The sequence below is a fragment of the Rutidosis leptorrhynchoides genome, chromosome 2, assembly GCF_046630445.1.
Source record: "Rutidosis leptorrhynchoides isolate AG116_Rl617_1_P2 chromosome 2, CSIRO_AGI_Rlap_v1, whole genome shotgun sequence".
In the NCBI taxonomy this organism is placed as follows: Eukaryota; Viridiplantae; Streptophyta; class Magnoliopsida; order Asterales; family Asteraceae; genus Rutidosis; species Rutidosis leptorrhynchoides.
In genome coordinates, this window is record NC_092334.1 from 511,073,984 (window position 1) to 511,100,040 (window position 26,057).

Sequence of the window (26,057 nt, forward strand, 5' to 3'; positions counted from 1 at the left end):
GATTCTGATAGGTTAAAATCCAAATATGAAATTGAATGAAAATGGTTATTCTGTGATGAACGGATTCGTATAGCTGTAGTTGCAAGTAGGATAGTAAATGACTGTTGACTTAGATTCGAAGAATGTACAGTGTAACTTATTAATGCGAAATCTAAATATCCCTCGGGTATTACCTACCCGTTAAAATATTTTCACCATTAATAGTTTATACAATTAAAATTTTAATTACAATCTTTATGAAAACATATATACATATATATTTTCTTCAGACGTAATCATGGATTTAATGAGTTAATATGATATTAAACTCATTTGCTTTTCGGTTGGAACTAGAATAAATAATCTCTAAAACTTTAGAGATTACATATTCGCCATGTCGAACGAAGATAAATGAGATTGAACGATACGTAGAACGAAGATCATACTCAAAGTACGGATGATGATATTGAAGCATGGATTGTTGATGGTACTGGTGCTGTTATTGATTGTACTGTTGGTGCCGGTGATGTTACTGAAGCTGGTACATTTTGCACCATATTTTCCGAATTGATTATTCGAGCGCGAAGTTCGTTGACTTATTACTCCAGGATGATTGTCGGTCGGAACGAGCGGATGAATAAGGTTCAGAATTGTGGATAGAATATAATCTTGTCGAGTTACCATGGAAATGAGACTGAAAATGGTGTCTCGAACAGGTTCACCGGTAAACGCTTCAGGTTCATTGTCAAGAGGTGAATTCAGTTGGTGGAAGGGATTGCCTTCTGCGCGTTTCCATTAATTAAGTCGACTATGAACCCATCAGATAAATTGATAATGACTGATTGGTTGATTCATGCCGATGACGCTGTTTTCGAAGCTTATGTGAACATCTATGTCGGAATAGCTGTCGGAATAACTATCGGAATAGCTATCGGAATCTGAGGGACTCGAACTGGTTGCAGAATTTATCTCGTACGATCAGATGAAGGATTTTCGATAAGAAATAAATTATGGGATGTAGATTAGTACCCTGCAATACATAATTTACATATGCATATATAATACTAAAATCCCATAAATTACGGAAGAATCTATGGAAGTTGTCAGGCAAATTCTACAGTAACAGATATGCTAAAATATGAATTAGCAGATACGCTAAGGTATGAGTTTTGTCTATACACTATTTATGCAATCAATGCAGTAAGATGTGTCTAGACTAAGAATGATAAGCAGGTAGTTTCCTAAGGAGGATAAGCAGATGATTTCCGACTAGAAATTATAAGCAAAAATTTTGACATGCAGACACGGTCGAAGTCCAGACTCACTAATGCATTCTAACGACTATCAGTTAGACTCATGATAAGGCTAAAAAGGAACATATATTTCATAGCAATATCCCTCCTAAATAATAGGTTTTCATATGTAATTGTATTATATTTTCATTGTAATTGTTTAAATAAATAAGTGCGAAGACAAAAGGCGAAAATGAAGATTTGAAGACACAAACGTCCAAAAAGCTCAAATGTTCAAGATACAATTCAAAAGGTTCAATTTATTGATGAAAAACGTCTAAAAATGACAAGAGTACAAGTTACAAAACGCAAAGTACAAGATATTAAATTGTACGCAAGGACGTTCGAAAATCCGGAACCGGGACATGAGTCAACTATCAACGCCCGACGCAACGGACCAAAAATTACAAGTCAACTATGCACAAGAATATAATATAATATTTAAATAATTATATAAATTATTTATATATTATATATATTTAAAAATTATGTCGACAAGCTATGAGACAAATGATCCTGAGCTGGATTTTCAAACTCCGCGACTCGTGGAGTTTGAAGGCTAAAAACTCCACGACTCGCGGAGCTGTCAGAAATCAAAATTCCTATAAAAGGTCACGAATTCTGCGAGTAATATATACATAATAATAATAATACTCCCTAGTATAATATAAATAAATATATATATGTATATATAGTATAGATTATTGTTATATTAGATTAGTTTGGGTTATGTAAAAGTTATTTTTACGGGTTTTTAAAGTCGGAGCTCTGTCCGTGTAACACTACGCGATAAATAATCAATGTAAGCTATGTTCTCCTTTTTAAATTAATGTCTCGTACTTAAGTTATTATTATGCTTATTTGAGCCAAAGTAATCATGATGTTGGACTAAATATTAAAGACGGGGTAATTGGGTTTTGTACCATAATTGGGGTTTGGACAAAAGAACGACACTTGTGGAAATTAGACTATGAGCTATTAATGGGCTTTATATTAAATTAACGATACCTCGTTAATTTAATATAAAGGTTATGATTTGAAGTATCTATATATAACCACATACGCTTAATCGGACACGATGGGCGGGATATTTATAAGTACGAATTATTGTTCATTTGACCGGACACGGGGATGGATTAATAGTCAATGGACTCATTAAAACAGGGGTGGATTACATTCAAGGGTAATTGGTGTAATTGTTAACAAAGTATTAAAACCTTGGTTTACACACAGTCGATAACCTGGTGTATTCATTAAGCAAAGTATTAAGACCTTGTTACAGTTCGAATCCCCAGTTAGTTGGAATATTTGACTTCGGGTATAAGGTTAAATTTGCCGAGCAGTTTATAATTATGACCGATGAACTATTATGGACAAAAACCAGATAGGTTTCAAATACATCCAAGACAAATGACAATTAGCCCAGGACAATAAATTAAAATCAAAACGTCAAACATCATGGTTACGGAAGTTTAAATAAGCATAATATATTTTATTTCATTTTTCCTCGTACTTTTATTTATTGTCATTTCAATTATTGTTATTTATTTTATATTGTTATTTAAATATCGTCATTTACTATACGCTTCGCTTAAAATATAAATCGACAAACCGGTCATTAAACGGTAAACCCCCTTTTATATATTATTATATATAATTATATATATTTTGTACAAATATAGTTGTTTAAAAATATAGTGTGCAATAAGCCCGCTCCCTGTGGAACGAACCGGACTTACTAAAAACTATACTACTCTACGATTAGGTACACTGCCTATAGTGTTGTAGCAAGGTTTAGGTATATCCCATTTGTAAATAAATAATTAAAACTTGTGTAATTTGTAACGTATTTCGTAGTAAAATATAGTACTATCACGTACCCCCACGCTACCACATCAAGTTTTTGGCGCCGCTGCCGGGGACTTGGCGAAACGCTATATTTGTAATATATATTTGTATAAATATATTTTTAGAAAAACAATATCAAATTTAAAAAAAAAAAAAAAAAAAACACGTCAAATTAAAAACTGTACCAGAGTTGAATTTTGGAACCCCGCGACTCGCGGGGTTTGCTGCTTGAAATACCGCGACTCGCGGAGACACTCTGACACACGTGACAGAACCCTAATTTCACATTAATTACGGATTTTATTATTATTATTATTAATAAACCCTAATTAGTTTAATTATTATAATTAGTTTAAGTTTTTTTTTTTATAATTAAATTGCATTTTAAATTTTAATTAGTTTTATTATATGTAAAATTAATAGTTTTAATAAATAAATAATATAAAAATAATATTTTTATAAAAATTGTACTTTTTACAACTTTTTGTATATTTTTATATTTTGTCCCTTTTTAATCGTTTTAGAGTAATATTTGTATTTTTAGCTCATATTTAGTTTTAAACTTAGTTTTTGCCATAGTTATTTTTACTTCTAGATTTTTAGGCTTTGCCGTAAAATCCCTTAAGTGATTTTTCTTTAGACTAAGATTTAGGTGCTTTAGAATTTTGCGACGCCGTTTTTATATTTTAGTACCTTTTTAAGTTATTACCATTTGGGATATAGTTTTTCTTTTAAGCTTTAATATTTTTAGACGCAACTTTTAATTCTTAGTTTTTAATTCCTTTTTAAGTTACGACGCGCTATTTTCTTATTTTTATTTTTCGACGCGCATTCTTTTTCTTCCTTATTTCTCGACGCTTTAGTTTTTAGGACTTAGAAATTTTCTCTATTTCTTATCTAATATCTCAAACAGAAAGAAAAATTATTTAAGTGGTTAAATTAATGGACGTTGACAATTTTCTGCTTCGTAGTAATAGTTGGATTTGTTAGTGGCTGAGTTGTGAGCTTCCGATTTAAAGGGTTCTGGCTCCCTGCTGCATCTATTGGCTATTCGAAACGTGGGCAAAAGCAGAAAAGTCTATTAATTGGACAACTTATATAAGTTTTTCTATTTTTATAACTAATAGGATAATTAGTAAATGCACCACATTGTAGCTAAAATTTGGCCATCGCAATAAAATGAAAAATTTTGAAAACAAGGCTATGGAAACTCTTTTTGATATCCAAAATCAATTAAATCAATACTCTCAAACGGGTGTTGATGACAATTCATTTGGTCAATCTTGGATCACGAATGACGAAACAATAACTGGTTGTGAAATCTGTGGAGATTATCACTCAACATGGGAATGTTATTATTACGTTCCTATGGAAAATTACGCACCCACGGAACCTGAATGGAATGATTATGAAGAATACAATTCAAATTGGGATTATTCCCAAGAATATTTCCAAACTCAACAACCAGTAGACGAGGAAAATTACGTGTCTGAAAATTTATTAGACAATATGAAAATCAAACTCGAAGAACTCAATGCTCAAAATGAACAAATGAGAGAGTTTGTAAACCGGCAAGCTGAAACTCTATCAGATTACACACCTGCTGATCTGAGGAGTATTGTGCAAGAAAATCTCATATCATCGAATTTTGATGAATTCGAGAGCTCCGAAATCACCAACTATCCCGATGATACTTTTTATTCAGTCTTACCAATTTCACAACATAATGACACATTAGCCTCTACCGATGAAATCATCAATCCATCAATGGATGAAGAAGAAGTAAGGGTGACAAATTGGTACTCATGGGAAAACGATAACGTTGAAAATTATACCCCCGAGACCAAAATAGTGGGACCGATAAGTACCGTTAATGAAGAAGAATCTACTTCGATCCCGAAATTCACTATTCCACAACTTTCCAACCCAATATTATCAATAGACGACTCATCTACCAAAGATGAACTACGAGCTGTAATAGATAATGACACCTCGGATTTCACCCAATTGGGTAATAGAGGTGAAAACTTTGATCCCGAGAATAAACGGAAGGAAATGTTAGGAGTTGTCCACCCTATAGAAATATGTATGTCGGTGTATATCGATCCATTTGACCAAGAACCAGAAAAGAGACATATCCATTTACTAAAAGCTACACTTAAAAAAGAATTAAGTAGTGACGATCGGGTGGGTCTAAACTTTAAACCCATTGATATATTATACACCACCCGAGATGTAAATAACTGGCTCACTATTTTAATTCTTGGAACTTATTCTACCGACTTCACATGTCGTCAGCTAAGTGTGGGGAAGTCTAACCCCACTTAACGTTAAATTAGGGGTTCGGGTTAGTGCATAACTCGTTAATAAAATTGCATGATAATTTAGGGTAAAATACGTATATTCAAAGATTCGCAAACAGTTCAGAAAAGCAACCATTTTTGAAGAAAAACATGTGTGATAAAACAATAAAAGGAATGAACGATGAGGCGCACCATCTATCATTCGACGAGCTTTGTAATTACAAACTGGGTATTTTTAATTACTTTTCTACACTAATCACCCTCATGAATTTATAATTATAGTCTGATTTCATGCAAATGAGGGCATTGCATGATCTCAAGTGTGGGGAAGGGTTATAAATTCTCTCGGGTTTACACTTGGTTTATTTGCCAAATTTTGTGAAAATTTTTCAAAATTTTCAACTAAATGAAGTCAAAATCATGTTTATATATATTTATGAACGGTGAAAACTAGGTGTTAATACCGAAATTATCGTTACCTCGGAAAGGACATAAATTGAGAAACACCCTAAAACGATTGAATTCATTTAAATGGAATAAAGGAGAATAAAAAGGCAAAGAAAGAAACTAAGTGTGGGGAGAATGTACCAAGTTATTCAATTAAAAACTATATATCACATGTTTCTGTAAAGTTATTGCAGGTGCTTTTGTTTTGGACTAAATTAACTGTTTTACCCGATTTACTGTAATATATTTGAAAGAAAAGATGGATCTACACGATGAATCAATTCCATCATTAAAAGGAAGTAAAGTCTTCCGAAAAAGACACGCGCTTCTTGATTTAGGTCATGAAGTTGTCGTCCAGACCAGCTGTAGGTTGACGAAAAATCTAGAAAAGTCATCTCTAAAATCAGCAGGAAATCCACGGACCTCAGCATCAAACAGGGTCGCCAAGTGGTCAGATTTATCCTAACCATGAGAAGGATTTATCTCGTACAATAGGGGGGCACCGTGCAAATTAGCTTGATAAGACTAATGAATCAGATCCCCAGAAAGGATAATCTCCTTAAAGATCAAAAATCAGCTTTTAAGCCTGATATTACTCAATCCTTGAGATTGACCTTAAAGATTGAGAATTACAAACTCATGGAATTCAATGATATCTAAACTCGAGCTTGAACGAGAAAATATTTTGATCAAAATTATAAACCGATTTGTTTTCTGAAAACCCATTTTCAATGCGTTCATTACCATTGAACGTAAAATCCTAGGAATTCACCTGGAATTCATTAGGTCACCTGAACCAAATTGGGTGTCAACCGTAAGAACGGTGGTTGCATAGCATGGTCGGAGACAGGACCTTGTGCCAGACCGAAAAATCATAGGATGATCTTTACTATTGCTCCTACAAAGGATAGTAATAGCATCCGACACGTTTATAGACCATAATCAAAAGCAAGTCATGGAACATTGCCTTAACAGTTTCTTGTTCATCGCTTTCCTTTACAACCGGACGGTAGTTTACCGAAAGGTAATATACGGAGCAAGTATACTGGACGTGTTGCTTTCCCAATACAAGGTTAGCAAGTGGGTAACACAAAACCACAAGTGTTGAGCTAAAATTTTCAAATCTGAAACCCACACAACCCACAAAAATAATTTGCAAACACCGGTGAAGGGTTATTCCGGAAAACTTATCTAGGGTAAAAACTAGATTGAATTTTCAAAAGATCAAATGTTTTCATAAAGATCCAATTTCCTTACGGATCTAAATTTTCATAGTCATGTGGGACTGTAAACCGCCTTTCAAATGTGCACTTTGCTTTGGAAACCGAAAGTAAATCGGCAATTTGATTGCAAGTGTCGTTGACCTAAACCCGAGGCAACTGTGGATGACACACCCACCTTTAACCATGGTTCTATCGTTACTATCATTGTTTATACCACCATATCAAAATCACTTATGTACAAAGTGTGATGAATAAAAAAGTGATTCATGTATGTTTTTATTTCAAATTCTGTATTGCTTGAGGACAAGCAACGCTCAAGTGTGGGGATGTTTGATAAGGCTAAAAAGGAACATATATTTCATAGCAATATCCCTCCTAAATAATAGGTTTTCATATGTAATTGTATTATATTTTCATTGTAATTGTTTAAATAAATAAGTGCGAAGACAAAAGGCGAAAATGAAGATTTGAAGACACAAACGTCCAAAAAGCTCAAATGTTCAAGATACAATTCAAAAGGTTCAATTTATTGATGAAAAACGTCTAAAAATGACAAGAGTACAAGTTACAAAACGCAAAGTACAAGATATTAAATTGTACGCAAGGACGTTCGAAAATCCGGAACCGGGACATGAGTCAACTATCAACGCCCGACGCAACGGACCAAAAATTACAAGTCAACTATGCACAAGAATATAATATAATATTTAAATAATTATATAAATTATTTATATATTATATATATTTAAAAATTATGTCGACAAGCTATGAGACAAATGATCCTGAGCTGGATTTTCAAACTCCGCGACTCGCGGAGTTTGAAGGCTAAAAACTCCACGACTCGCGGAGCTGTCAGAAATCAAAATTCCTATAAAAGGTCACGAATTCTGCGAGTAATATATACATAATAATAATAATACTCCCTAGTATAATATAAATAAATATATATATGTATATATAGTATAGATTAGTGTTATATTAGATTAGTTTGGGTTATGTAAAAGTTATTTTTACGGGTTTTTAAAGTCGGAGCTCTGTCCGTGTAACACTACGCGATAAATAATCAATGTAAGCTATGTTCTCCTTTTTAAATTAATGTCTCGTACTTAAGTTATTATTATGCTTATTTGAGCCAAAGTAATCATGATGTTGGACTAAATATTAAAGACGGGGTAATTGGGTTTTGTACCATAATTGGGGTTTGGACAAAAGAACGACACTTGTGGAAATTAGACTATGAGCTATTAATGGGCTTTATATTAAATTAACGATACCTCGTTAATTTAATATAAAGGTTATGATTTGAAGTATCTATATATAACCACATACGCTTAATCGGACACGATGGGCGGGATATTTATAAGTACGAATTATTGTTCATTTGACCGGACACGGGGATGGATTAATAGTCAATGGACTCATTAAAACAGGGGTGGATTACATTCAAGGGTAATTGGTGTAATTGTTAACAAAGTATTAAAACCTTGGTTTACACACAGTCGATAACCTGGTGTATTCATTAAGCAAAGTATTAAGACCTTGTTACAGTTCGAATCCCCAGTTAGTTGGAATATTTGACTTCGGGTATAAGGTTAAATTTGCCGAGCAGTTTATAATTATGACCGATGAACTATTATGGACAAAAACCAGATAGGTTTCAAATACATCCAAGACAAAGGACAATTAGCCCAGGACAATAAATTAAAATCAAAACGTCAAACATCATGGTTACGGAAGTTTAAATAAGCATAATATATTTTATTTCATTTTTCCTCGTACTTTTATTTATTGTCATTTCAATTATTGTTATTTATTTTATATTGTTATTTAAATATCGTCATTTACTATACGCTTCGCTTAAAATATAAATCGACAAACCGGTCATTAAACGGTAAACCCCCTTTTATATATTATTATATATAATTATATATATTTTGTACAAATATAGTTGTTTAAAAATATAGTGTGCAATAAGCCCGCTCCCTGTGGAACGAACCGGACTTACTAAAAACTATACTACTCTACGATTAGGTACACTGCCTATAGTGTTGTAGCAAGGTTTAGGTATATCCCATTTGTAAATAAATAATTAAAACTTGTGTAATTTGTAACGTATTTCGTAGTAAAATATAGTACTATCACGTACCCCCACGCTACCACATCAACTCACTAATGCAAGACCTGGTTCGCTAAGACCTCCGCTATGATACCAACTGTGAAGACCCGTCCTAATCCATCCGGACAACGTCCATATCGATTATAAACGATTCACAACAGTTGATTACATCACGAGGTACTTGACCCCTATATGATACATTTTACAAACATTGCATTCGTTTTAAAAGACAATCTTTCTTTACATCGAAAGTTGACGGCATGTAAACCATTTCGTAATATATCTAAACTATAAATGACTTGATATTATTCTTGACGAACTCAATGACTCGAATGCGACGTCTTTTGAAATATTTCATGAATGACTCCAATTAATATCTCTAAGATGAGCAAATGCACATCGGAAGATTTCTTTCATACCTGAGAATAACATGCATTAAAGTGTCAACCAAAAGGTTGGTGAGTTCATTAGTTTATTATAAAATAATCATTTCATAATTTTAATAGACCACAAGATTTCATATTTCCATTTCTCATAAACATACGTCTCATGCATAGAGACAAAAATATCATTCATATGGATTGAACACCTGGTAACCGACATTCACAATATGCATATGAGAATATCCCCATCATTCCGGGATCCTCCTTCGGACATGATATAAATTTCGAAGTACTAAAGCATCCGATACTTTGGATGGGGCTTGTTGAGCCCGATAGATCTATCTTTAGAGTTCGCGTCAATTAGGGTGTTTGTTCCCTAATTCTTAGATTACCAGACTTAATAAAAAGGGGCATATTCGATTTCGATCATTCAACCATATAATGTAGTTTCGATTACTTGTGTCTATTTCGTAAAACATTTATAAAAACAGCGCATGTATTCTCAGTCCCAAAAATATATATTGCGAAAGCATTTAAAAAGGGAATAATGAAACTCACCATATTGTATTTTGTAGTAAAAATACATATAACGACAATGAATAAGTGTAGGGTTGGCCTTGGATTCACGAACCTATATCATGTATATATATTAACACATATAATTGAAATCAAATAAATTTATGTATTATTATAAGTATAACAGTTATTTTTTTAGTAGTTCATGTGTTTCATTATTAACTTAAATATATTTACCTTGTATACCTTAAATAAATAATTTATAAAAAGGTAGTTTTCTTAAGTATATTTGTATATAACTAACTTTTATTGTAATAATAATAATACTTATGTTAATAATATTAATAATAATATTAATAATAATAATAATAATTATAATCATATTAATAATAATAATAACAATAATAATAAATATTAATAATAAAGTGTTACAACCTTGAAGAAAAGCTAAAAAAGAATGCCACCACTGGAACTCGAACCCGCAACCTCTCGGTTAGGCACAACACACTGAACCGTCCCTCTGTTTCTGTATTTCAGATTTAATACCACAGAATAAATATATAACCTATATCTAACGAATTCTTCTTCATTCATCAATTTCATAATCAAGTTCATTATCCATTTCGATTCTACAGCACAACAGAGATCGTGACTCAATCATGGCAGTCCAACTGAAATTGTATAAAGCCTCGGCCCACAACACACAACCTAACTAAACTTTGTAGTCTAATAAAAGATTTTGTGGGTGGTTTGTTTCCATCCGTAGCTCGACAAAAAAAAAATATATACAGCAGCCCCATAATTAAAATATTTGGTGGCCAAATCATTGACTAATCCCTCCTATTTTCTTTTGATAACCAAGTGGTTTCATTTGTTAAAGAAGTGTCGGCACAATTGGACAATTGGGTACACGATGTCCCAGCAAAATAAATTAAACAGACTGAAAGGGATTGTTGAGTGGTAGTTGAAATTCTTGGCCACGACAAAAAAAAAAAAAAAATTAAAATGCTCGATGGTCCAGCTGTTTCGTCACACTTTTTAGAAAGCAAAGAGGATAACAAACTCGACACTTTGATTTAATTACAAATCGTGTGAGTGAAGTTTCGGTGCCCACCATAGATTAAATAATACCCCCATTATATAAATCTTTTGGTAAAAAGGGAAAACAAGTGATACAGCTATTCGTATTTTAGGTTCAAGTGGGGCTTTGGTTTTCAAAAGATGTCAACCATATGGAGAAAAAATAATATCATGCAATCATCACAGCATTCCATCGACTTTTTTTTTTTTATATATGTCGGCCAAAATGAGATTAGAAGCACTATAATAGCAACATCTCTTTTATGTTGTATCAACCAAAATTCATATTAATCATCATCTTCATCGCATAACAAAAGAAAACGGATACCTTATGCGTAGTAGCAGGCTGCAGTTCTCGTGACTGGAAATAGAAGAGAAAAAAATAAATGGGATAAGGTGGTGCTTCGGTTGGTTTGTGCAGGTGAAACATAAATAATGAGTTGTAGCAGTAGTCATTCATGGTGGTATTTTATGGGCTTGTAGGGTGGTGAGGTGGCGAATCAAATGGTGTTAGGTTGTGGTAATGATTCAAAAAAATAGATACATACTGGGTAATTTACAAGGTGATGGTTTCTACGGGTTTCCAGCTGTCACATGCAGCAACTAAGTGGCGGTATGATGATATGTCCGTGGTTTATAATTTTGAATTTGTAGAGAGAGAGAAGAAAGGGAGAAGGAGAGAGGTGACTCGCGGTTGATGATTTACAAGGTGGCGAGGGTGACGGTTGCACATGGTGGAGGTGGGTGTTGGTTTGGTTTCTTTAGTTTAAAACAACATAAAGTAGCAGATACCCCAGTGGTACAATTTTGGTTTACCACAACAAATAAATAGAAGAGAAAACAGGAAAGAGTTGCAGAGTTTGATGATTTAATGGTGATGTTAATTTGAGTTTTATAAGTGATAATAATGTAAAATGTTTTTAGGAACATAACAAAAATCAATTACAGTATTAGATTGAGATTGGCAACTGATTTTGGTTTTATCTGTGTGTTTAGAATCTGATTCGTACGACATAAGCTAATCACCTACAGCTTTTGACAACGATGGAAACAGAATTTCACTCTCCTGTAATTATGTTTACGTATGTATCTCTGTACATATATATACATCTGTATATATCTTTATATCTATATTTATATATCCTTGTATCTGCATTTGTCTTTATTTATTTTATATATCTATTATGTTAATTTTTGTAATCTTAGTTAATAATATAAATCTATTAATATAACTTGTTATTACTTATATTTATTTTTATTTTTAATAATAATCCTAATAATAATTATAATAGAATTTATAAGAATAATAATATTACTAATACCTTATCAAAATTATATTAATATTTAATATAAGTAATTACAAGAATAATAATAATAAGTAACAATAATGATAATAATAACGTTATTATTGATAATAATAATAATACTATCTATTAAAACTAATAAATATATGTAATAATAATATATCGATTTATATCAAATTTTATATTTATATGTTGTGTCTTTAAAATAATAATATTAATTATATAAATGTTGATATTAATATTGAAAGTAAATAATATTACTATAGCCATTCTATTTTAACTTGAAATAAAATTTTAATATATTAACCTTACATATTATAATTTATGTAATATTGACTAGTATAATAATGTATATTAATTATTTAATATATATATATATATATATATATATATATATATATATATATATATATATATATATTACAACACACATATAATAATATTTATGTATAGAATTCATATATATATGTTTTCAAATTACTATATCTATAATTATGTTTTATCAAATTTTATTACTTAGATAAGTATATTAATTATATATATTGAAACAAATACGTTCACGTAAAGTATTATACGTTTCATTCTTTGTTAACGTTTTCAAGTTTTAACTAGATCTTATATATACATATCTATACACATAAATATTTGTGAATCGTCGGGCACAGTCAAAAGGTACTTGATTACATGAATATAGATTTCAAAATTTTCGAGACTCAATATTACAAATTTTGCTTATCGTGTCGGAATCATATAAAGATTAAGTTTAAATTTAGTCGGAAATTCCCGGGTCATCACAATACCGCCTACCATTTTCGGTAACTTCGTGAGGAAATCCATTGTTATTCCTTCCCATTTCCATTGTGGGATTTCGGGTTGTTATCAGGCAACTAATAAGGTTCAGCCTCGGGCTACTTCTCTTCCCGGACTACCTCACCATTCTCGCGAGGTATACGAATAATCTTATCACTATAAATAACTTTTGCTTTCATCCTTGAAAGCCAGCCCGTTCCAATTATTTGATCAAAGCTTCCTAACTTGATGAGTTTTAGGTTATTCCAACCAAATCTTATTGCACTACCGTGAAAAATTCCATCAATCTTCTCAAATGACATCTGCCTGTGCGTAGGTAACTAATCCTTTCCACTACTACTTTAAAACTTCCATGTTTTATTGACATGAGGTCATTTCCAAATGACCCACCTGTTAATTTTAAGGTACCACCTCAAATTATTCCTCTATCACTGCCAGCTTACCATTATCTTGTCCTATAGTGTACTTAACTCTCATGGTTGTTAATGGCTTATTAGTCATAACACTAAGGTTCTTAGATATAAGGTCTCTATCGCTCTAGTATTAAACAATTCCGAAACGTACCCTAACTAAAATCAGGATTCATGCGAGTCCCCATAGCTGAGATAACGATTGTTCTACCGCAAGTAAGTCCAAAGTTTTTCCTATTTGAGAACTTTTTCCTTAAGTGTCCAGGGTGTCTATATCTATAACAAATTTTTGGGTTATCAATTCTGCAATCAAGGCCCTTCTTGTTCAGTATCTGGGCTAAGTGGTTATTCTTTTCCTACCTCTAACAGACCATAATACGTATACTCAAGTGGTTCCTACCAAAATTTCCTTTGAATCGCTTCATATTCCTTATCTAGTAACATTGGAACTCTTGCATGATTCACTTCAATATAATCACGCTGGCCTGGCATCACTATATTGTACTAAATCGTACGTTCATTCCAATATCACTCCATATGGTCAATTTAACGTGATCACTTCAAGTTCTACTCAATTTCATCTAACGGTGCTTTATCTATGCTATCTCAAAACAAAATCTACATAATTAATCTCACGGTTTCTCGGTGTGGGTGCGTAGGTTCCGTAGGTCATGCATCAATGCCTAAATGTCCCGAAATTTCTTCAAAATGTTCGGGTTCAGGTAATGTCGTTAGGTTCCTTTCTAGAAATACAATCTGGGTCTCGCGTCGAGTTGTACGTGTAGCAAGTAGTAATACGATATGTTTTGAGGCGACTCCCAAGTCTTTGGGTATAGCTGAGCATTAGTAGAAGGCACTCTGACCTTGTGAAAGGAGATGTCCTCCCTACTTTTCCAATGCCTAGGAGTGTTAGGGACCTAGGTCCAGAAGTTTCGTAGATCGTCGAGTAGTGGTGAAGAATGAAAGAGATAAGTGACAGTCATGAAAGCGTACGGGATACGAGTCATCTCGCGGAAACTAAACAACCTTCAAATGTTCATACGTTGAACGTGGCTAATTAGGGTGAGCTCGGGCGGTGGGACGAGGTGTGGTTACTCCGACAAATCCTCACATATCTCCTCCTCCGAGGATCAACTTTAGCGGGCATGTAATCCTAGGGGTACTCCTCCTAGATTGCGTGAAGTAATGTTTCGATCTCTGGAATGGTGGAACGGTAGTAACAGGTGGATTACAATACTAGTCCTCAGGGTTAGACGAGTGGGAAAAGGGTTCAGAAAAACATCTGAACTAGGAAAGATAAATTCTCCAAGTCGGTACAGCGAATAGCAGACATGAAGTAAAAGCGTAATCAGGCATAATAACTACAGCAGCCTAGATTGTCTACAGCAGTACATAGTATGGCAATAGTAATAGTTCTAAACAGAAGTAACATGCAAAGGCAGATAGTAGCATGCAGTAACGAGGATAAGCAAAAGCATACAGCAAGTTCATATAGGAGTAGAAGTAAGCAGTAGCATGCAGTAGTAATAAGTAGTAACATGCAGTAATATCTAACAGTAGCATTCAGCAGGTTCCGCAGAAACAAGTAAACGAGCAAGTTGTAGATTAGTCCTATTAGCGAATCCTACTCGACTCGGTCAAGACTCACTAATGCAACCTAATTCCCTACAACCAATGCTCTGATACCAAATGTGATGCCCCGTACAAAACCATCGTGTACGATTCGTCAACAACAGGATCTTTACACGGTCAAACACTATATGCTGTTTGAAAACCAATTTTGTATTCATAAAAAGATAGCGTTTACAAAAGATAACGTGACACAGAGGTCATTACAAAGCCATTGTTTGAAAATAACGTAAGTTGCGAATGCACAATAAAAGTTTCATGATTGAGACATCTCTAAGTAATGCAGTGGAAATCTAACACATCAGGTCCGTAACAGCAAGTCTATAACACCAAGGCAGCAAGTCTAATAGCGGAAGCAACAACTTATAAGAACCTGATAAATACATGCTTAAAAAGTCAACACGAATGTTGGTGAGCTATAATTTGTTTGTAATCAGTAATGTAATGTTGGCCACGAGATTTCAGTGCTTCAAACCAGCGTTTCAAATCAGTATTTCAAATTAGTATGATAAAGTATATGCTTATCCGTGGGCACCCGGTAACTAACTTAACGTAATATTACCCCCTAAAAGTACACTTGGCGAGTGCGTAAGTTTACGAAGTATTAAACACCCGTTAAATGCTAGCGCGACTAGCCCGAGTGGGGATGTCAAACCCTATGGATCCATATCTAAGATTCGCGTTCACCGGTTCAAAAACCAATGACTAAACGTTACCGAGCTAAGGGGAAAGTTTATGTCGTTGTATAACCCACACATATATAAAGTTTAAGTACTCGTGCCTAGTATGTAAAACATAAAAATCGCATGTATTCTCAGTCCCAAAAATAGTAAAGTAAAAAGGAAAGCTATAACTCACCGTGAATAAGCAGTAAAAGTCATCACGAAAGTTTGCAAGTAGTAAGTCGGTCCGAAAGGTCGTCAACCTAAGTCAAAGGTCACCAGGTCAGTATGTTGTCCCAAAAGGTTTAAAAGTGAATAAATTAAGTTTAAGTGTCATCATCGACATCATCATTATCATCATCATTCATCAATACTAAGGTAAGTTTAACAAGAATAGAGATAGAAACAAAAAGCTGACTTCGAACAGCTGTTACGACCTCTATACAAATCGAAAAGATGCGTAGTCAGTGGATATGGCTCCGTATGTGAGTCCTATAACCGCTGACCAATTTTCAGAACCTAACATATCTTCGTTTGACCGTGGCGACGGTTTAAGTGCGAGTAGGTTAGAAATTTTTAGCACAACGTTACAAGGACGTAGTGACTTTCGGAAGGCCATAAATCCTAAACCCTATATCGGATTAAGTCGAGGCCTAAACGAAAAGTCATCTACTCGAAATGAAATATCTAAAAATGAGTTTTCCAGAAGCCCAGGAGTCTGATCAGACCCCGAGAAACAGAAAACAAGTGCTCCGGTGAGGTTCTTGGTGCTTGATGCTCATCACGGTTCTCATCCTTGATGCTTGTAAGCTTCAAGTGTACAACTCTTTGATGTTTTAGCATCACTTTGACCAAGGTTCAACCATCAACACACAACTAAGAGTAAAATCTATCATTCTACAAGTTTTGAACATCAGGATTGCCTCTTTATTGCATAAATCCAATAAAGCTTCAACCTTTGTCCATTTTACACAAGTTCATGCATCTATATCATATGTGATGATGAAGACTTGATCTTTATCATCACAACAAACACAAAAAGGTTCCAAGTAAGTGAGATCTACAATAATAACTTAGATCTCAAGTATTAAGAAAATCCTAAGCTAGAAAGCTTGGATCTTTACAAGATTAATGAGACCATAAGCTAGAAAGCTAAGATCTTTAACAAAATAATAAAAGTAATGAGACCATAAGCTAAAAAGCTAAGACCTTTAACATAATAATGAAACCCTAAGCTAAAAAGCTTGGATCTGTAGTGTTCTTGAAGATCTTGAAGCATAAAGCTTGGATCTTTAAGATACATGAAGATTTCAAACACAAGTTTGAATCTTTATAACAAAATAACAAGATTAAAGCTAAAAAAATTTAGATCTACGAAATAAGTGAAGATTCAAAGCTAGAAAGCTTGAATCTTCCATGTTCTTGAAGGATTCAAACCCAAGTTTGAATCTTTAAGATATAACAAGATCAAAAGCTAAAAGTTAGATCCATAAAATGATGATGATGATGATGTCGAAAATGATAAGAGAAGAAGAAGAAGAAGAAAGTTTAAAACTTACACTTTTTAGAGTGAGAAAGACTAGAGAGAGAATTAGAGAGTAAGTGTGTGTAAATTGTGAATGAGATCAAGTGTAAAATAGGTGAGGTTGGCTTGGTATTTATAGTGGGATGGTGGTGGTGTGGCCGTGATTTTCAAGGGGGACAAGGGGGGACAAACTTTTGCTTTTTGGTTAATGGTTGTCTAAAGTTGGTGCTTATGTTAGGATCCCATGCAACATTAAGGATAATACTTGACAAAAATGCTAGCATGTTCCCTCTAATAAATGGGCATTTGTCTTACATATTAATGGGTCACTAGTTACTTATAATTGGGCTAATTAAATGGTCCACTAACTAGTGTAGGGTGGGCTAAAGTCCAACAAGGTAGAAAGTCCAACAAGACTAACTAGTAAGCATAAGTAAATTAATAAGCGTAATTAAGCATCCAAAAACCCAAGTAATTGTTATTATAAAATAACAATTAGTATTACGTAGTCATAATATTCCGATTATGACCAAAGTTAAACGTGTACCAAGTACATAGCTCGTTTCAAACGTTAAGTGACATTAACGGTCGTAAAAGCTTTCGAGGATCAAGTTAAGTGATTACACACTTAATAGCACGTTGTAAGATATTAATGAAAGTAATTAATCATTAAATAAGATCCCATAGCATAAGCTAGCTCAGTACGCACATATACGCAGTTTCGTGAAAGCACAAAGCACAAAAGCAAGTCGAAAAAGCCGGGTCGTTACACGTTTTTTAGTCTTATCAATGATGTATGACCAACTTTTCACACGGTACATATTGCTCACCGGAATCCTAAGAAAACGATAGGGTAAACATGCCACGTCGCACCAGAAATCTGATGTAAATCGGGATACCACATGTTGTGGAACCCCAACACAGTAAAAAGAATATTTATGAATGTTGATCCTTAACTCGAAACCACAAAGAAACAATAAAGAATAGAGATGAGGTTATTAACATTCAACAGATTCGATACTCACGAACTCTTTAAGGGTAGTAGCACGATCAATCACTAACGAAGAGTATATAGGGGCTGAATCAATAAGAAGAGCAATCTCTTTAATCTTGTTGTTTAACGTCGGTTTGTTACAATCAGCAGCAAATTTTATATTTCACTCCAAAGTTTCAAAGCATTCTTAACATGTTTTAATTTATCCTTGAAGCGCATCAGCGAGTTCGAACTATGCTTGATCATTCCATGTGTCAACAACAGTTTTTTTAATCCATCTATGTCAAACTAAGAGTGAAATAATTTAAAAGACGTAGGTCCGTAGTCAAGAGCTTCATTACATAGAAGAATAGGACAATGGTCCGACCAAAGATTGGTAAGAATCTTACATGGGGGAATATGTCTAAATAGTTATATATATATATATATATATATATATATATATATATATATGTATGTATGTATGTATGTATGTATGTATGTATGTATATGTATGTATGTATGTATGTATATGTATGTATGTATGTGTGTGTGTGTGTGTGTGTGTGTGTGTGTGTGTGTGTGTGTGTGTGTGTGTGGAGGGATCAATGGGGAAGCGACCATGTGGGGTGAGGTAATTTTTTTTTTTTTAATTGTTTTTCACAAACATTAAGATTAGGTGAAAATAAGAATATTTAAAAAAGACGCTTTGTGATAAATGTTATTATTTTGACCAGAAAACGCGCGAAGAAATAACATTCATCGATAAATGTTACTCTTGATAACATTCATTGTGATGAATGTTATTCTTCGAGCGTTTTTTTCCTTCATCTTATGTGAATTTTTTTTCCCAAAATCTAGCCAGATTTAGAGTTTAGAGTTTAGGGTTGAGTGCTTTGGGTTTAGTCCCTAATGTTATTCTTCAAACGTTTTTTTTCATCTTTTGTGATTTTTTTTTTTTTCAAAATTTAGCCCAATTTAGAGTTTGAGGTTACGGGTTTAGGTTCCTAAACCCAAAACCCTAATCTCTAAAACGTTCGTCTTAAAAGCTCAATCTAAATCATAAACCTTAATTTTTAAACCCTACTTTCTGAACCATAATTTCAAAACACTAATTTTTAAACCCTAAAACAAACGCTCGATGAATAACATTCATCACGATGAATGTTATATGTATTTCTTCGTGCGTTTTCTCGCCAAAATAATAAAAATTTTCACAAAGTGTCTTTTTAAATATTTATATTTTCACATGATATTAATGTTTGTATATAAACATTTCAAAAAATAAATAACAAATTATTCCCCCTTTTCTTTAACTTGCTACTTTTCTCTTGATCCTCCCCTCTCTATATATATTGTACGGAGTATTGTATATATAATAAATTATTATAAAAAAAAAATAATTGAAATTGTATATTTTTGACTAGATAGTTTTTTTTGACTAGATAGTGGAAATCTAAAGTTTCCATCAAAAGATTGTGCTACTCCGTGTTAAACCTTTCTTGAACTCTTTGGTTCTATATAACTCATTTTCACTACTTCATAATTAAACATTATCTATAGTAACTAAACAATAGTTGAAAAAGACGATTAATGGTAAGTTGAAAAGAGCGGGACCTAGAGGTTGATTGATTGTGTTCCTCTCGTTTCTTTTTTCCGTTTGTTGATTTCATTTGCTCATTTGGTTAGTCTCCTGTTATGTTCATGTTGTATTCTGATTAGTTTTGGTTATTTTGTTTTAGGTTTATCGGGTTGTTATGAGAGACTTGTTTATAGATAGTTCTCGTTTAGTGAGTTGATTTCTAGGTGCGAGCTCCCGCGTTTACTCCCATTTATTTGTATTCTTTGTTGAGGGTGTTTTCCTTTGGAAAACGACCTCGTTTCTATATGAGTTTTTGTTATTTTCGCCGAAAAAAAAAACTAAACAATATCCAAACTATACTCATAAAAATACAAATAATTACTCCTCATAGATAACACTTTACAGCTTGCATTTTTGGGGGAAAAATATAAATTACCACGAGAGAGAGAGAGAGAGAGAGAGAGAGAGAGAGAGAGAGAGAGAGAGAGAGAGAGAGAGAGAGAGAGAGAGAGAGAGGCCGGTGATGACTAATATTGTTTAGATACATAAATAATTTGAAAAAAATTGATGGTATGCTACAGTGTTTATTGAAAAGGAGATGATATCTCTAAATTTAATTTTGATGGATTCATTATATTTTTTAGAAATTTTCTAACGACAGCCCTTAGGGCTGTCTTTAAGAGATTCAGACACGCTTCTTTTGTTTGTACATAGAAGATAACCGCTCACTTCCTGCAAATAACCACCCCTAATTAATAAATTGTATAAGTCTTTTATGCACCATTTTTCTCTTAATGACAACCCTAAGGGTTGTCATTAGAAAACTTCTATTTTTTATATCATTTCACAATACGCTTTTATATGTGTAAAACAATTAGGTAGAGGCCAGAGAAAAGATGGAGGCTAATTTGAGATATTATATAAAAAAATAGTGAATCTATAAAATTTGATTTTCAATGGCAAAAGTTGGAACTCCCCGATGCTTATTAATGAGCTACAAATTAAATCTTTCGAGTGGCTTTTTCCAAGAGTAAAAGGCGTGAAACTAGATTGGCTCACTTGGCTAACCAATCCAAATGTATACCTCAACTCATCGTGGTCGTTCAACATCTTTAGAGTAGTTTCGGTTAGCCTCATATTAGTGGTTGCTCTCTTTGCAACATGCTTTGTATTATAGTTTTGTTTTGCTTGGATGTCCCATAAAATGTGTGGCACTCCATAACTCCATTTGTATTATTTTCTTCTTGTTAATGGAAATCTTACTTGCCTTTCAAAAAAAAAAAAAAAATCTATAAAATTTACGGAATTTTCTGACGACCACCTTTGAATTTCAAAGACGCATTTGCTTGCACAATATAGATAACAACCTATTTTCAGTAACAAAAAGTCAAAAACAACCCTTAATCAACCAACTGCACAATTATGTACTGTACTATTTTATGCATGAATTGTTTTTAAATAACAGCTCTAAGCGGGTAAGTGCGGTCATTAGAGAACTCTTAAAATTAAAGTTGTGTAGTATTAGACATAAAGAACGTAGTCAAGTGGGAAGCAGTGTGGTTATCCAACTTTCTGAAGAAAGAAAAATTTATAAATAATACTGTAGCAAAAAGTGCAATGTTGTTTAACAAGCAAATAGGTCAGCGCGCTGCCCGAAAGTCCATCTTCTATCAATACCATAAAAGATTTATAACTATTTGAAATACCAATAGTTTATTGTGTATGCTAATGAAAAAGTGTTTTAATTGAAATTGGCGAATTTGACATGTAGATGCCAACAACAAACATATGCGTTTTGCCTGAAGTATTAACATTTCCATAATTTGTCTCAATCGTGAACTCGTGATGATTCCATTTGCATCCAGATGTTGTCCTGCATACGTGTCGTTTCCAAATACCATGTACTGCAAGATGTGTGCGCACTCTTTTTGCACTTCAGCTTGTAAAACACAGTAGCATTAAAGTTACATCTGTTAAAATAAAAGGTATGGGGCATTAATAGAACATAGAACATAAAGTATAATAATATAGAAAAGATCATAGAAAAAAATAACCTAATAATGTATAGCTTATAAATATAACTAAACACAAATAGGAAAAAATCATTTAATCTATAATAGGAGCAAAAAGTAGGCTAACGTAATTCAGTTGCAACTCAAACATTTCCTTATAAAAACTAAATAACTAAAACCTAACTTGAAAAAGCATATTGTTTAGCAAACCAAGCCTCGGTCTTCCACTAAAGTAGTGAGATACCTCGCCCATTGACTGTCAATATCGAGTTTGGATTAACCTCGAATTAAATTGGATGGTATAAGATTAATCACTTTATCAAATTAATCTTAAATGCACTAAATACAAAGTTTCAAAAATACAGAAACCTTTTTTTAACTATACTCTACAAATGCACTAAACAAACCAAAGGCAACAATCAGTGACAATAGATAACAAACCTCCATATTTCCGTAAAAGAGAAGAAACCTTCAACCCACAACTAAACTCCTACAACAATCCTCAATCTATGACTGGCCTTTAGAAGCTGAAAACACAAACTGCAAGAATTTGAATAAATGATAACATTGATCAGAAAAAACGCAAGGATGTTATTATAACGTGCATATGTTATTATAAGAACCTATATCATCTTGATCGCGTAATTGTTACTAAACTTGGTTAGCAATCAATAATAGAAATAGAAATTAACATATAATGAGAAAATTCGAAGGAAAATGTACCAATCATACCATCACCCAACCGAACCTTTGGGCAGCGTCACACCATCAGTGCAGTTAGTACAACAATGAAACGGCGATAATTTTGTAAACAAAATGAAGGCAAAACGGTTAGCGATTGCAAGGATATCTTCATCTGATAATGTATAGTGTAATGTTAGTTTTAGTTAATTAACTAAAACTTAACACTAATATAAGAGAAAGTAGCCTGCACAAAGGGAAGGCAAAAATTACATGAAACAGAGTAATTCCTTTCATGGATTAATGTATAGCAAAGCAAATGAGCCCAATACCATTTCATAACAGTCACCATGATACCTTTCTAAATAAGACTTGCCAACATAAAGAAATAAAACAGCAGTTAAGTGAACTTTTGTTGAAACCATCAAAAAAAAATCACAAAACACATCCACAAATTTAAAGAACATATTATCATTATCTATAAAATGAATCGATTTTAATCACAACACAAATATATATATGCACTTTTAACATCAGAAATAAAAATAAATACAATGCATCAAGTATATGTGTGTGTGTGTGTGTGTGTGTGTGTGTGTATATATATATATATATATATATATATATATATATATATATATATATATACATAGCTACTGACTATAACAATAAACAAAATGTGTATATTATATAGAAATGTGTATATTATATATATATATGCAGAAAAGATTGATTCGATACCTGCCCTGACGTCACCAAAAGGCTTCTCATCCCTCAGAACTACATTAAATTGTTTAACTCTTTGTTGATAACTTGATATATACGTACAACAATGTCAACGTGATCATTAGGTGTTTAAGTAGGATAATCAGAGAGGAATGAAGCTAATGTTTATCAATTAAAGTTAGGATAACACTTAACAAACTCTTCTGACTTGATCCGGGCTAACGAATGAGGGAGCCTAATCGCCTTCTCCGCTGGAATTCGAGCAGGTTTTGTAACTAAGTTCTTCAAGTATTTCCTCAAGCTATAGGAACAGCAAGTCCAAAGTCACAGCATTTCATTTCCCATATTGTAACCGAAAAAGACATAATATAGTTCCTCAAAAGTACCCGAAACCAACTACATACTTAATGTGATAATTATCAAAATTTGAGTAAAAAGTAGTACAGTACTAACTCGTTTTACAAACTCTGTGTGATAAAAGGTCTATTTTTATCGACTATCATCTAAAAGTCTTGATTTTTACAAATTATCATCTGAATGCTTGATTAACAAAATATTAATCAAAATTTTGGTAAAGAGTGGTAGTTGTTCTAACCGAGATTAGTGGATAAATTTAGGGTTTACAAATCGAAAACATACCCTCAAAATTCACCGCTAATACGTTCAAACACTCAACCGAACCGAATTGTTCCAACTTCGATTTATCAATCAAAAAGCTTACGCCTTTCTGTGTTAGAAGATTTTAGACTTTTAGGTATGTCAAAATAGGGAAGAGTCAGTATATATGTATTTAACAAAAGATAAAACAGCTTATGACCCTAGTCGAATTCAAAACGAAAACCGTAAAATCAAACTCCAATTCCACCCAAAAACGAAAAAAGATAAAGGAAAAACGTACCTGGATCTCCTTTTGGAGTACGCAATTGATTGCCGCCGTCGTTGGTTTGTGATGTTGAGTAGTCCTGGCGGTGGTGTTAACGGCGGTGGCGGTGGCGGTGACGTTGGTGGTAGCGGCGACGGTGGTGGTCGCTGTTGGTGGTGAAGGAGGAATTAGTAAAAGCAGCGGTTGTACAATCTACTGGAGTTGCTCTGAGTTGCAGCATGGAGAAGACTTTAGGAACTGTAAGTAACAAATGGAAGGGGCGAGAGACTTCAAGATACTAAGGTGACAACGGAGTAAAAAACGCCAGATAGATAGACACACACTGATTTGGAAGTTAGGGTTAGAAGAGCAGATGGACCAGAAGCTTCTGGTGAGGAGGAGATGGGATGCAAATAAATAGGGTGAATGAAAATTACAAAAATACCCTTTTTGAATAAAAAATTGGAGTCTACAGTAAAGGAGATGTACCCGATTCTAATTGTAATGTAATTGTAATGTAATGTAATAATAACTAGTTTTCAAGTCCTCACTTTACGTCGGGGTTCGGTTTTCAATGTATTTTATTGCGTTTAGTTTGTAAAAAATTTTTGTGGCTAACGATATTGTCGTTGAAGCGCAACTCGAGTCAAACTAAAAGGTATAACCCGTGAAAGATTTGAATGTTATTTAAAATTAACAATATATGTGCATCTCCGTGTTTCGCTATGGAGTTGTCGACTTTTAAAAATTTAACTGAGAATTAACGTGTATGAAAAGTACCCCAAATATTTAGCGTTTTTTAAAAGCGGTCGTTTTGCGTATAGCTAGTGACATTGTGTTCCTAAAATTATTTCGAGTTTAACGATGGTGGCGGAAAATTTAACTTGTTGCGAGTGCGAAGATATGGCCTGTTGAATATCTAGGTGGAGTTTGTTTAAGATTTTTTATGAGAATAGTTAATTGACACTTTACCCCCTGTTTGGAGGGTGGATTTGATTTTTTGAATAAAGTGTGGGGGTGTTTGTGGTTGGGTGTGAAGGGGAAAAGGGGGAAAAAAGCAAAAAGTCGAAAATACCCCTTGAGAACTATTCATTTCCCTTATGTCTTTTATAATATAACTAGTTGTGGAGCCCTCGCTTCGCGCCGGGGGCTCCGTTTTGAATGTGAGTTAAAAAAAAAAATCTTGATCTATTTTGTAAAAAAAAAAAATTTCGACATAACATTGAATGGTTGTTCTTTTTGTGAAAGTTGCTTCTTTTAGCGTTCGGGTTTTATTTTAAAAAAAAAATTAGTAAAGTGGTGGTTCGATTTGTATTTTAATAAAAGTTAGTGGGTTAAGTTTGTGAAATTTGAAAAAACTTTACATATAAAGTGGGGGTTCGATTTGTATTTTAATAAAAGTTAGGGGGTTAAGTTTGTGAAAATTGAATATTAGTAAAAAAAAAGTTAGTAAAGTGGGGGTTCGATTTGTATTTTAATAAAAGTTAGGGGGTTAAGCATGTGGAATTTGGGAAAAAATATACGTATAAAGTGGAGGGTTCGATTTATATTTTAATGAAAGTTAAGGGATTAAGATTGCGAAAAGTGAGGAAATGAATAGTACTATTCATTTCCACTATACCTTTTAGATATATGTATATAATATAATATAATATAATATAATAATATAATCTATAGTTTCTATTAAAATACTA

The 26,057-nt window shown here is 33.1% G+C and overlaps 1 long non-coding RNA gene across 8 annotated transcripts; it reads right to left on the reverse strand.

Annotated features, from left to right (window-relative positions):
* Positions 1–21,756: 21,756 nt before the first annotated feature.
* On the reverse strand, positions 21,757–24,732 carry LOC139892826 (uncharacterized). 8 transcript variants are annotated; one of them, XR_011774255.1, is made up of 6 exons: positions 24,400–24,732; positions 24,141–24,228; positions 23,517–23,802; positions 22,818–23,146; positions 22,536–22,634; positions 21,757–22,052 (listed from the first exon to the last, which is right to left on the reverse strand). It is a non-coding gene; the product is annotated as an uncharacterized lncRNA (long non-coding RNA). The 8 variants fall into 8 exon arrangements; XR_011774254.1 differs by lacking the exon at positions 24,141–24,228; XR_011774252.1 differs by having other exon boundaries at positions 23,517–24,228.
* Positions 24,733–26,057: the final 1,325 nt, after the last annotated feature.